This window comes from Amblyomma americanum, chromosome 7 (assembly GCF_052857255.1).
Source record: "Amblyomma americanum isolate KBUSLIRL-KWMA chromosome 7, ASM5285725v1, whole genome shotgun sequence".
NCBI lineage: Eukaryota > Metazoa > Arthropoda > Arachnida > Ixodida > Ixodidae > Amblyomma > Amblyomma americanum.
The window spans coordinates 11,685,839-11,694,427 of NC_135503.1; the positions used below are offsets into that span (position 1 = coordinate 11,685,839).

Consider the following 8,589-nt stretch of genomic DNA (forward strand, 5'->3'; position numbering starts at 1 on the left):
ATGCTTAACAATGATTCTAAGATTGCGCGCTTGCAGAAGATAATTAGGTTGTCAGGCAAGAATTTTTAATGGTCTTGGTATACTTATATTTCTGCAGCTCAGGCATATCAAAGTGAATTGGGGAACGTGAAACGCCACATCATGCCAAAAAAAGTAAAGGACAGCTGTAGAATAAATGCGCATGCATTGGAAACAGATGCTAATTTCATAAGTTCAATGCACAGCAGCCCTGTCCAATCATTACAGATGCTCACTTGTGTGCGAGCTACGAACTCTTGAGATGAAGTCGACGCTGTGCTGCATGTGTGTCCTATAATTAGCCTTGGTTATAGCTTCAGAGTGAGTACCATGCTTTATCAGCTAATACTTGTAGTTTACTTGAATAAGCATTTAACGATAACGAAAACATGAAAAAAAATTATAGGAGTGTTTACAAAGAACGATCTTCAAATCATAAGAGAGCTGCAGTAAAATTCTGCAGAATTAGAATACAGTTTTTTAAACTAGAAAACTACCTTCTGTCACGTCGGTGTTTGGCCAAAGCTGCCCTTGCGCCATAAATATTCATCATCATCATCATCATGAAATAGAATGCACCAATTGCTGTAGAATTCGCAGCTACAGAGTGAGATGCGACGATCATTTAGTAATGTCCTAACATTTAGTAGTAGCCTAACAAAGACGTAAAAAAGCAGGCGTGAAGAGTTTTTTTTTTTTTTGAGTTCACTCCCCCAGAATCCAAACGCCATTCACACATCGCTTTCACAGTTTTCCTATTTCTGACGAGAGAAAAAAAAAATCTTCTGTTGCACCCCTGTAAATAGCACTCTATAGCCTATCAGAGCTTATCATTATCGATTAATGGTGTCGTCAAGGGTGCTTCTTTAAAAGAAGTCACTTTAGAAAGAAGTCACTAAAAGAAAATCTACGGAGAACAGGCTGGGCGCCTGCCGAACGGAAACCTGCTGTCTTACACAGCTTCTCAAGCAGAGTGCTGGGTGTGGGCTAGGACATCTTAAGATGCGGTAAAATATTTGAGGGAACACTTAAGCTCCGCCTTAAGGGTATGACCCGATAGCTAATGGGCTAATACCCATATATGCAGAAGTGGTCTTTCTCTACTTAAGATTCATAGACGCTTGGGTATCCTCACACCCCTCCTGGCACGGTGGTGCAGCGGTTAAGCGATGCGCCACTGCCCTGCGATGGCAGGTGCTCTCAGCGGTGGGCCTTGTGTGACCGTGGTTGCTGTTCCAAGGCAACCTCGCAGGAGCAATCTTTAATTAACAGACAACTGCCACGATGGGCAGGTCGTGAAGACGTCACAAAGTAACGTGACATAGGAGGCCCACATGCCTACGAGGCTGCTTAACTGGGGATATCAGAGCGGTAGCTCTACTGAACGCAAAATTCGCTTACCATTCCTCTCCTGATTTGATCTCGGTTTAATCTTGAGAAGTACAGCATAGCAGCAGATTGACTTTGACAAACTGATTAAATTGACCTTGGCCGATTTGGGCCAAGATCGATGTCCAACCATAATGGAGCGTGTTCGACCCGATGGCGACATCCAAAATTTTGCCCGGGCCATTGCGAAAATGCTATCGCTGGACCTTTGGGTATAACCGCGGTCAAACCCTGCCTAACTTTTTTTGTGGATTTTTAGCTCACGGTCAACGACGCCGATGGTGACGACGCCAACAATGCCAGATTTTCTACGACACTACCTTCGTAACACTGCAGTGTTAAGATTGCTTCCCTAAATTCTTCTAGGCCCTCCACTACGGCACCTCTTTCTTCCTTTCTTCTTTCAGTCCCTCCTTTAACCCTTCCCTTATGGCACGGTTCGGGTTTCCACCGAGATATGTGAGACAGCTGCGTCATTTCCTTTCCGGAAAACCAATTAAATTTTTTTACCCTCTTGCTCACCTCAAACCATCAGAGGGTCACCTGAACCGAATAGGCTCCTCTTATCGTTGTTCTAGCTGGAAGGTAATCAGTCTGCAGCGTACAATTAAATTCCAAAGCAGTACTGTGGCCATGGTCTTTCTTGCAGGTGCTACGGTGAGATTGAACGGCAAATAAGAATCATTTTATTTGCAGGGCACCTTGCACTCGGGGCCTAAGTGGCAGATCCATGTTTGATCCCAAGTCACGAACCGCTTTAAAAAACAGTTATCATTAACTTCCATCGTTGCTAAGAATTCATAACAGCATTAAACTCGATTTTTCTCCATTTCAGGTTCGAAAATTTCGGGTGCCCCACAGAAACGCACCTTAGATGTGTTCAAATATTAATGCAAGATTTTTTTTATACACACTCAGTAATAATGCGCACTTTAGATGTAAATTGAATAGTCGTCACGTGGCTATTTTCTACAACAAGGTCTCAAATTTTGAGGCACATTACCGTAGTGGCAAAAACCTGACCTATATCGTTTCCAAGGCCGTCTTCCAAGGCCTCTTGCCTTGCCCAAGCAAAAGCTGCCCACCATTGTTGGACAGCATTATATGGCGGCGTATAATTCCTGCACATGTCAACGCGACAGGGTTAACGCGCCCGTGTCCCAGAAATGCCGGTGTAGTCTTCGGCGTTGTAAGGTGGGAGCGAAAAATGCACGAAAAATCGCAGCGAAGACACCCACCGTGACAGGTGGAAGCTAAATTAATGATTGGCCGCGAGAGGGGGCTCGGGAAGAGCAACCTCTATATTGTAATCTGGGGGCGGTTACACCAAGTTGTTTTTTAAGCGAAATTTATTGCCTCAGAACATCAATAATGGGTGAAGATGTGATGAAATATGTATCAGTGATTAAATGAATGGAAAAAGGTTAGCTGATTTGATGAAGTCCAGTAGAGAACGATGGTACGGTCCCTGCGTCCAGGCAATGTATGAAGCAGGGTTGCTTGGTGAAAGACCCGCTACATTCAGGTGCCGGATCCTTGTAGGCTTGAGAGCTGGGCAGTCCCACAGTAAGTGATGAATGTCGGCCCCAATGTCCTTGTGTTTACATATCGGACACCCTGGCCGAGGAAACATTTCTCGATACTGAAGCCACTTCCGAGTGACGGCTGGTGTGAGGGCAACCCAGACCCGGATCCTCCTAAGCGCAACCTCCTCTGCACGGGTAAGACCGCGGGGGAGGGTTACCGCATACGGAGGGATGAGAGCTGTGTACCGTTCATGACTCTCAATCGCTTGCGCAAAATTGCTTTACTTGGAGAAGAAATAATGTACGTTGAGTGGATAAAATTCCTTTAGTTCAGCTCTCATATTAGTAGTGTGACGTCCGGCTGGCCGAGTATAGTGCAGCACACGCATATAGTCAAGGAAAAATCAATAAATCAGCCTGCGTAAACAAACGTCAAATCATGCCATAAAAAAGTGGATTTTTTCTGTTCAGGCACGAGGCGGACAGTAGGATGACTGAACGGATGAAAAAACAAAACATTTATTGAGTCGTGCGAAGCATCTTGTGCGGATTTGGTGGAGCCTCTAGTCCAGGACCCCTATGAGGACTGCATCAGCTCTCGCCCGGTCCACCAGGCGTCGCTGGTCTTTTAGGTTCGAGCTGGACAGAGCCTCCTAACAGTGGTCCTGTGATTGCTATGATAGTGCGTCAGGTTTTTTTGGACCTTTGAATTTTCGTATTTATGATTGTAGTTTTTCTTTATTCTGTCCTTCTTACTCCACTGTGCGAATGAAACGAAGGATGCCTACCTCATTTGCTCTTTTTTTCCTTACGCGGTTTTAACCAGCGCGGGGAAATCTAATTTCTTCATCGTGCGCTCATAAAAGCTGTAATCGAAAGTTCAGTGCTGTATACGTCACTCATTTCGTCTTGCGGGCCACTTATTGCGCTATTATTTCTGTCACTTATTTGGGACATGTTCGTCTAACGAATGGCTGCAATAGGGACAGGAACACACATGCACAAAAAAAAAAGAAAAAAAAAGGTTGTGGCACAAAAACTTCTCTGCGGCCTCCTTTCTTTATTTTATGTGTTTATGTGCAAGTATTTTGTGCGTGCGTGTGCGTCAGTGATCCAAAATGACATGCTGGGCTCTGCCCTGTTCAAAAACCCTTGTAGCCATGTGACAGTATGCATCTTCAAAAACTATGCGTTCTGCTTGGCACAAGTGCATCGAAGTCAACGACTCTGAAATTTAAACTTGGTTACAAAATGTTAGGATTTCGCTGAACGAAAGCGACATATGCCGCTCGCGAGACAAGGGTTTTGAAGAGATTGATTTTGCTCTTGCCACGAACTCACAAGAAAAGAAAATACAATGAAAGTTTTTAGCGATAATATAATGTGAAAACTCTGAATTTACCCCCCCCCCCCCCCCCTTTTTTTTTTCAGATGCGGGGTTCCTTTCAGGTATCCCCCAGGGTCTCCAAGTGGGTGTCGGCACTTGGTAAATTAACTGTCGAACTTTTTTTTTTATACAAAATGAAAAAGAGGCCTTCAGGCGAGAAGTTGAAATTACTAATAGAGTAATCAGCAAGTAGCACTATTGTAACAACTCGTAGTGTTAATGTGTTCCAATGATGACAAATTCGTGGCCACAGGAAGAAATCGAGAGAAGAAAAGAGTGATTTAGAATTTAAATACAATAATAGAGTGCGTTCAGAAAATAGCACAATGCAAATATCCGTTTGACAAAAATATTGATTAAGAGCGTTACTCTTTTCTGTGCACTTATTTAGGGCTGATATAATGATATATTTCACTGCCGAGCTGTGGGTCATAAACAGCGGAATTTTGTCGAAAAAACGATAAATCGGCGCGTCTACTTGTAAAAAAGTCGCTGTATGTAGTAGGCTAATAGTATTGAAAGTAGTAATATTCTGTTTTAAAATACTGCCTGCGTTCACTCTGTAACATCGCTTAGGAATATGATTTACAGTCTTTTCATGAATAAACTGCACCTTGTACATGTTCATGCCTTGCTTTCCTCTGAGGGAACAAAGAAACGACACTTTGGCTGACGCAAACAGCAATTTATTGCAGCGAGTGCGATTTATGCCGAATTACGTATACTATGTAGCTCTTTCCAGGTTGTACCAGAACAAAAGTTTCCAGTACGTGCGAAAAACAAGGGCACAGATACAATGTTTGCCAACGACCAGCTTATTTCACTTGCACTCATTGCAGTACATCAGTCCGGCCGTCATCTCCTGAAGTGTTGTCTTAAGCCAGCGGCTAACAACCAAACTATGGGAATTCGATAGCTGCAACGCGTCCTTGAGGCTTTCTCAGCATCTCAGGAAAATTGGCATTTCGGGAACACTGGAAATAATTTTCTTAAAAAATACTCTTATCAACAATTTTAAAGTAGATTTAGCATAAAGTAGAGCAAAAGGCAAAAGCGGAAAAAATGATTGCAGTTCACACGTTAACGAAGTTTATGCAAAAATTTGCCTAAAACCGAGAATTATTTCATCTTTTATGAGCCAAGAAAATGCGAAAAATTCTTACATGGTCTCATTAATCAAGTGAAATGAAAGAATAATGAAAGTGAGATATTTGAAAATATTACTTTTTATTGTACCTAGCTAAATTTTGCTTCTTTGTGGAAGCTTCAAATAGTGGTCAAAAATTTTGGACCGATAAACGTACTTCGATGAAACTCTATGCACACAGTCGCCAACAAGCGCAACTTTTTTTTTTTTTTGCAAAAGAATCGACGGCGGTCACATTCAGGCCTGGGATGTCCTTTAGGGATGAATTTCACCCGATCATTAAGACAAAAAATATCCTCACGAGATGACCAAAGAGAGACTGCTTGAAAACGCTGCAGCTTTTCACTCCGAGAGCCGCCACTGCGACCACCCCGAAAAATTGGTAATGGCTTAACTTGGCTAACCCTGGAAATCAGCGCAAAGCAAGGGTGCTAGCTAAGCTCTGAGGCTCGTCCATGGCAGCTCCGCTACACGTTCGCGACATCCGTTCTATATGTTTCCACACGACCACGTGGCTATCACGCGGTATCACACGGTCTTACGACACCCCCATCGGATGTCATCACGTGGCTTCATACCATCGCATCGGATCTTCTTAAGGTCAAAGGTCAACCCAAAGGTCACCCGATGTAAAAGGTCAACTATAGGTCAAGGGTCATGGTCAGGGGTCAAGGGTTCGATACCATAACTGTACCACATATGATCATACACGGCTATCCGGCTGTATACACGGCTATATACTTACAAGGTCGCTGTGCTGCCTATTCGAAGACTGCTTTACCTAGCGTAGCGAAGCTTTGCGCTTAAAAGGGAGGAAAAGATTTTTGCTAGTCCCGGCACCTGCCATCGACACTGAAGCACCTGAGCTGGGGCAGTGGAAATAAATGATACCAGGCAGAATGGAGAAATGAAATGATAGGGGTTAAGGGACAGAGAGAGAGGATAGGGGAAGAGGTAATATACACAAAAACTATGTACACAATAATAAATATGTCGTCGGATGAGATGTGCGGTTGTTTGACGCCGCCGAACGCTTCTAACTCCTTTCATCGTAGTCCGGCGTTACAGGAAGCGCCAGGTTCAATGCACAGCACGACCGCCTGGATTGGACGCGCGGCGGGGTCGATTGGTCGTGACACTCGGTAGCACCACAGCATCAAAATCTCGAAAAAATTTGCTCGCCGTCCTGTACAACGGCGCCAAAGATAAGCGAAACGAAACCAAACGGGTGCATAAACGTTTGTTTGCTGAGAACGCCCGGTGTCTAAGCATGAAAACAAAACAAAAACAAAAACAAAACACGGCGCATTATGCACATCTGCATCCCTGGAGTGGGCAGTCTAGGCGTAGCGCGGACTGGACAGCAAATTTTTTATCTTTAATACATTACCGGAGTTCTGTGTTCCTACAAGGTGAACTCTTAAAAAAGGAATTCTGTGCAACTTGTCATGCTGTTTTTAAATGGACCATATGATTTCCGGCATTGGATCGTGTCTTACTCTGAACTGCTTGCCCATTATTTATGTTTTTTCTTCGACTTGCTTTTGGTTAATTATATGTCGGGTAAGTGCACCAGCCCAGAGAAAACAAGTTTGTTATTGAGTTCATTTTATAAAAGCTATATATTGCTGACAAAAATATGATGACACTATCAGAGGCACGTTTATAGCTCGGATGAGAAAAGGAACATTTGTTTTGAGTGGTAGCGGTGTACAGGGGACGTTCCTCAAGCATTACATGAACACACCCTCGCACTGCCTACCAAAAGCACAACAGAGGCACTTTTTAAGGATAATGGCGCACATCTCTTGAATGTCCGATGCGGTATACTTTGTGTCGTCCTCAATGCAACATAGTATCTTAACAGCAAACTATACACTGCTCAGTTATGTAATATATAACGTTTTTTTGTTGTATTTAGGTCTTCATTAATTCTTAAATGCTAGTCGCATTGTGTTCATGATTTTTGATATTGATGTTTCACGTTTTTTATTTCTTGTATGTTCTTTTGCGTAACATTGTCCAATTTCAATCTGATTTCACTGCTAAAAATGGTTGGCATGTTTTATTTTTCATTTCGTAAGCATTGAACTTTGATTGTTTTTTATAGTTTCAGTTTATTCTTTATTAGTTATGAGTGCTGTATGCTGTCTGGTTCCATGTAAAGGGCTCCGGGCATAGTCAAGATACATTATAAGTAGATTATTGCCCAGGGGCCTTTTCTCTCTGAGAAATAAAGAACTTTTTGAATTTGAATATATTTCTCTAGAGAGCTTTTACCTGCCTGCTTTCTTTTCGTCTACTTAGTGTCCTGCTGGACAAGGAAGATTGTCTTCATGCGGTCCAGGTTGTAGGTGCGGTGTCAAGCCGGGAAGAGGCCCTAAAGGACAATTTTTCTGCACTCCGACAAGAGGTGGCCACAACGCCAGACCGCATCGCTACCTTCAATATTTCTAGGAAATTAATAAACGGTTAGTTTACTTATGTGAGACATGATAGGTACGTTGAAGCGAAGACATCGATCATGAACGCACGTATGTAAAAAAAAGATATTGATGATGTAGTGTTTAAGTATATTCGTCCTTTAAGAGATGTACACCGCAAGTAGCCTTCAAACACTTTCTCGGGAGATCGCGCTTGTGGCTTGTAATTGCCGCCAGTTTTCCGACCCACATCTTCAACCTCTGTACTCTGACCTACAGCTCTCACTTTCACCTGGCCTACCGCGCCGAGAAGAAACTTCGTTGTGTTGTCTGTACCTTGATGGCATTCACAAACCAGTCCTCCTTTTTTTAGGATGACTGATAGCCTTGCACACGTATCTCCAGGTGCGACGAAACCACAGCAGACACTCTGTGTGCATCATATCGTGCATACAGTGCTGAAATGCAGTCTCTATGCTGTGCGTTAGAGCCTCTAGATTCACGCCCACTGACGGAGATGAATATTGTCGGATAGTGGCTGCGGCGATCGTCGGCGGTGAAGGCCTGCCATCCACTGCTCCGTTTCCTGAGGGCATCGGGCCTGCACAATAGGGTGTGACTTTGCTTCATGCTTTTACTGCACAAACAGTGTGAGTGCCATAAGGCGAAAGTGCCGCCGTGTGTCTGCGTGGCCACCGA

At 43.6% G+C, this 8,589-nt stretch overlaps 1 long non-coding RNA gene across 1 annotated transcript; it reads left to right on the forward strand.

Annotated features, from left to right (window-relative positions):
- The first annotated feature begins 248 nt into the window (after nt 1–248).
- On the forward strand, nt 249–8,034 carry LOC144096940 (uncharacterized). Its single transcript, XR_013306877.1, has 3 exons — nt 249–339; nt 4,365–4,419; nt 7,775–8,034. It is a non-coding gene; the product is annotated as an uncharacterized LOC144096940 (long non-coding RNA).
- Nucleotides 8,035–8,589: the final 555 nt, after the last annotated feature.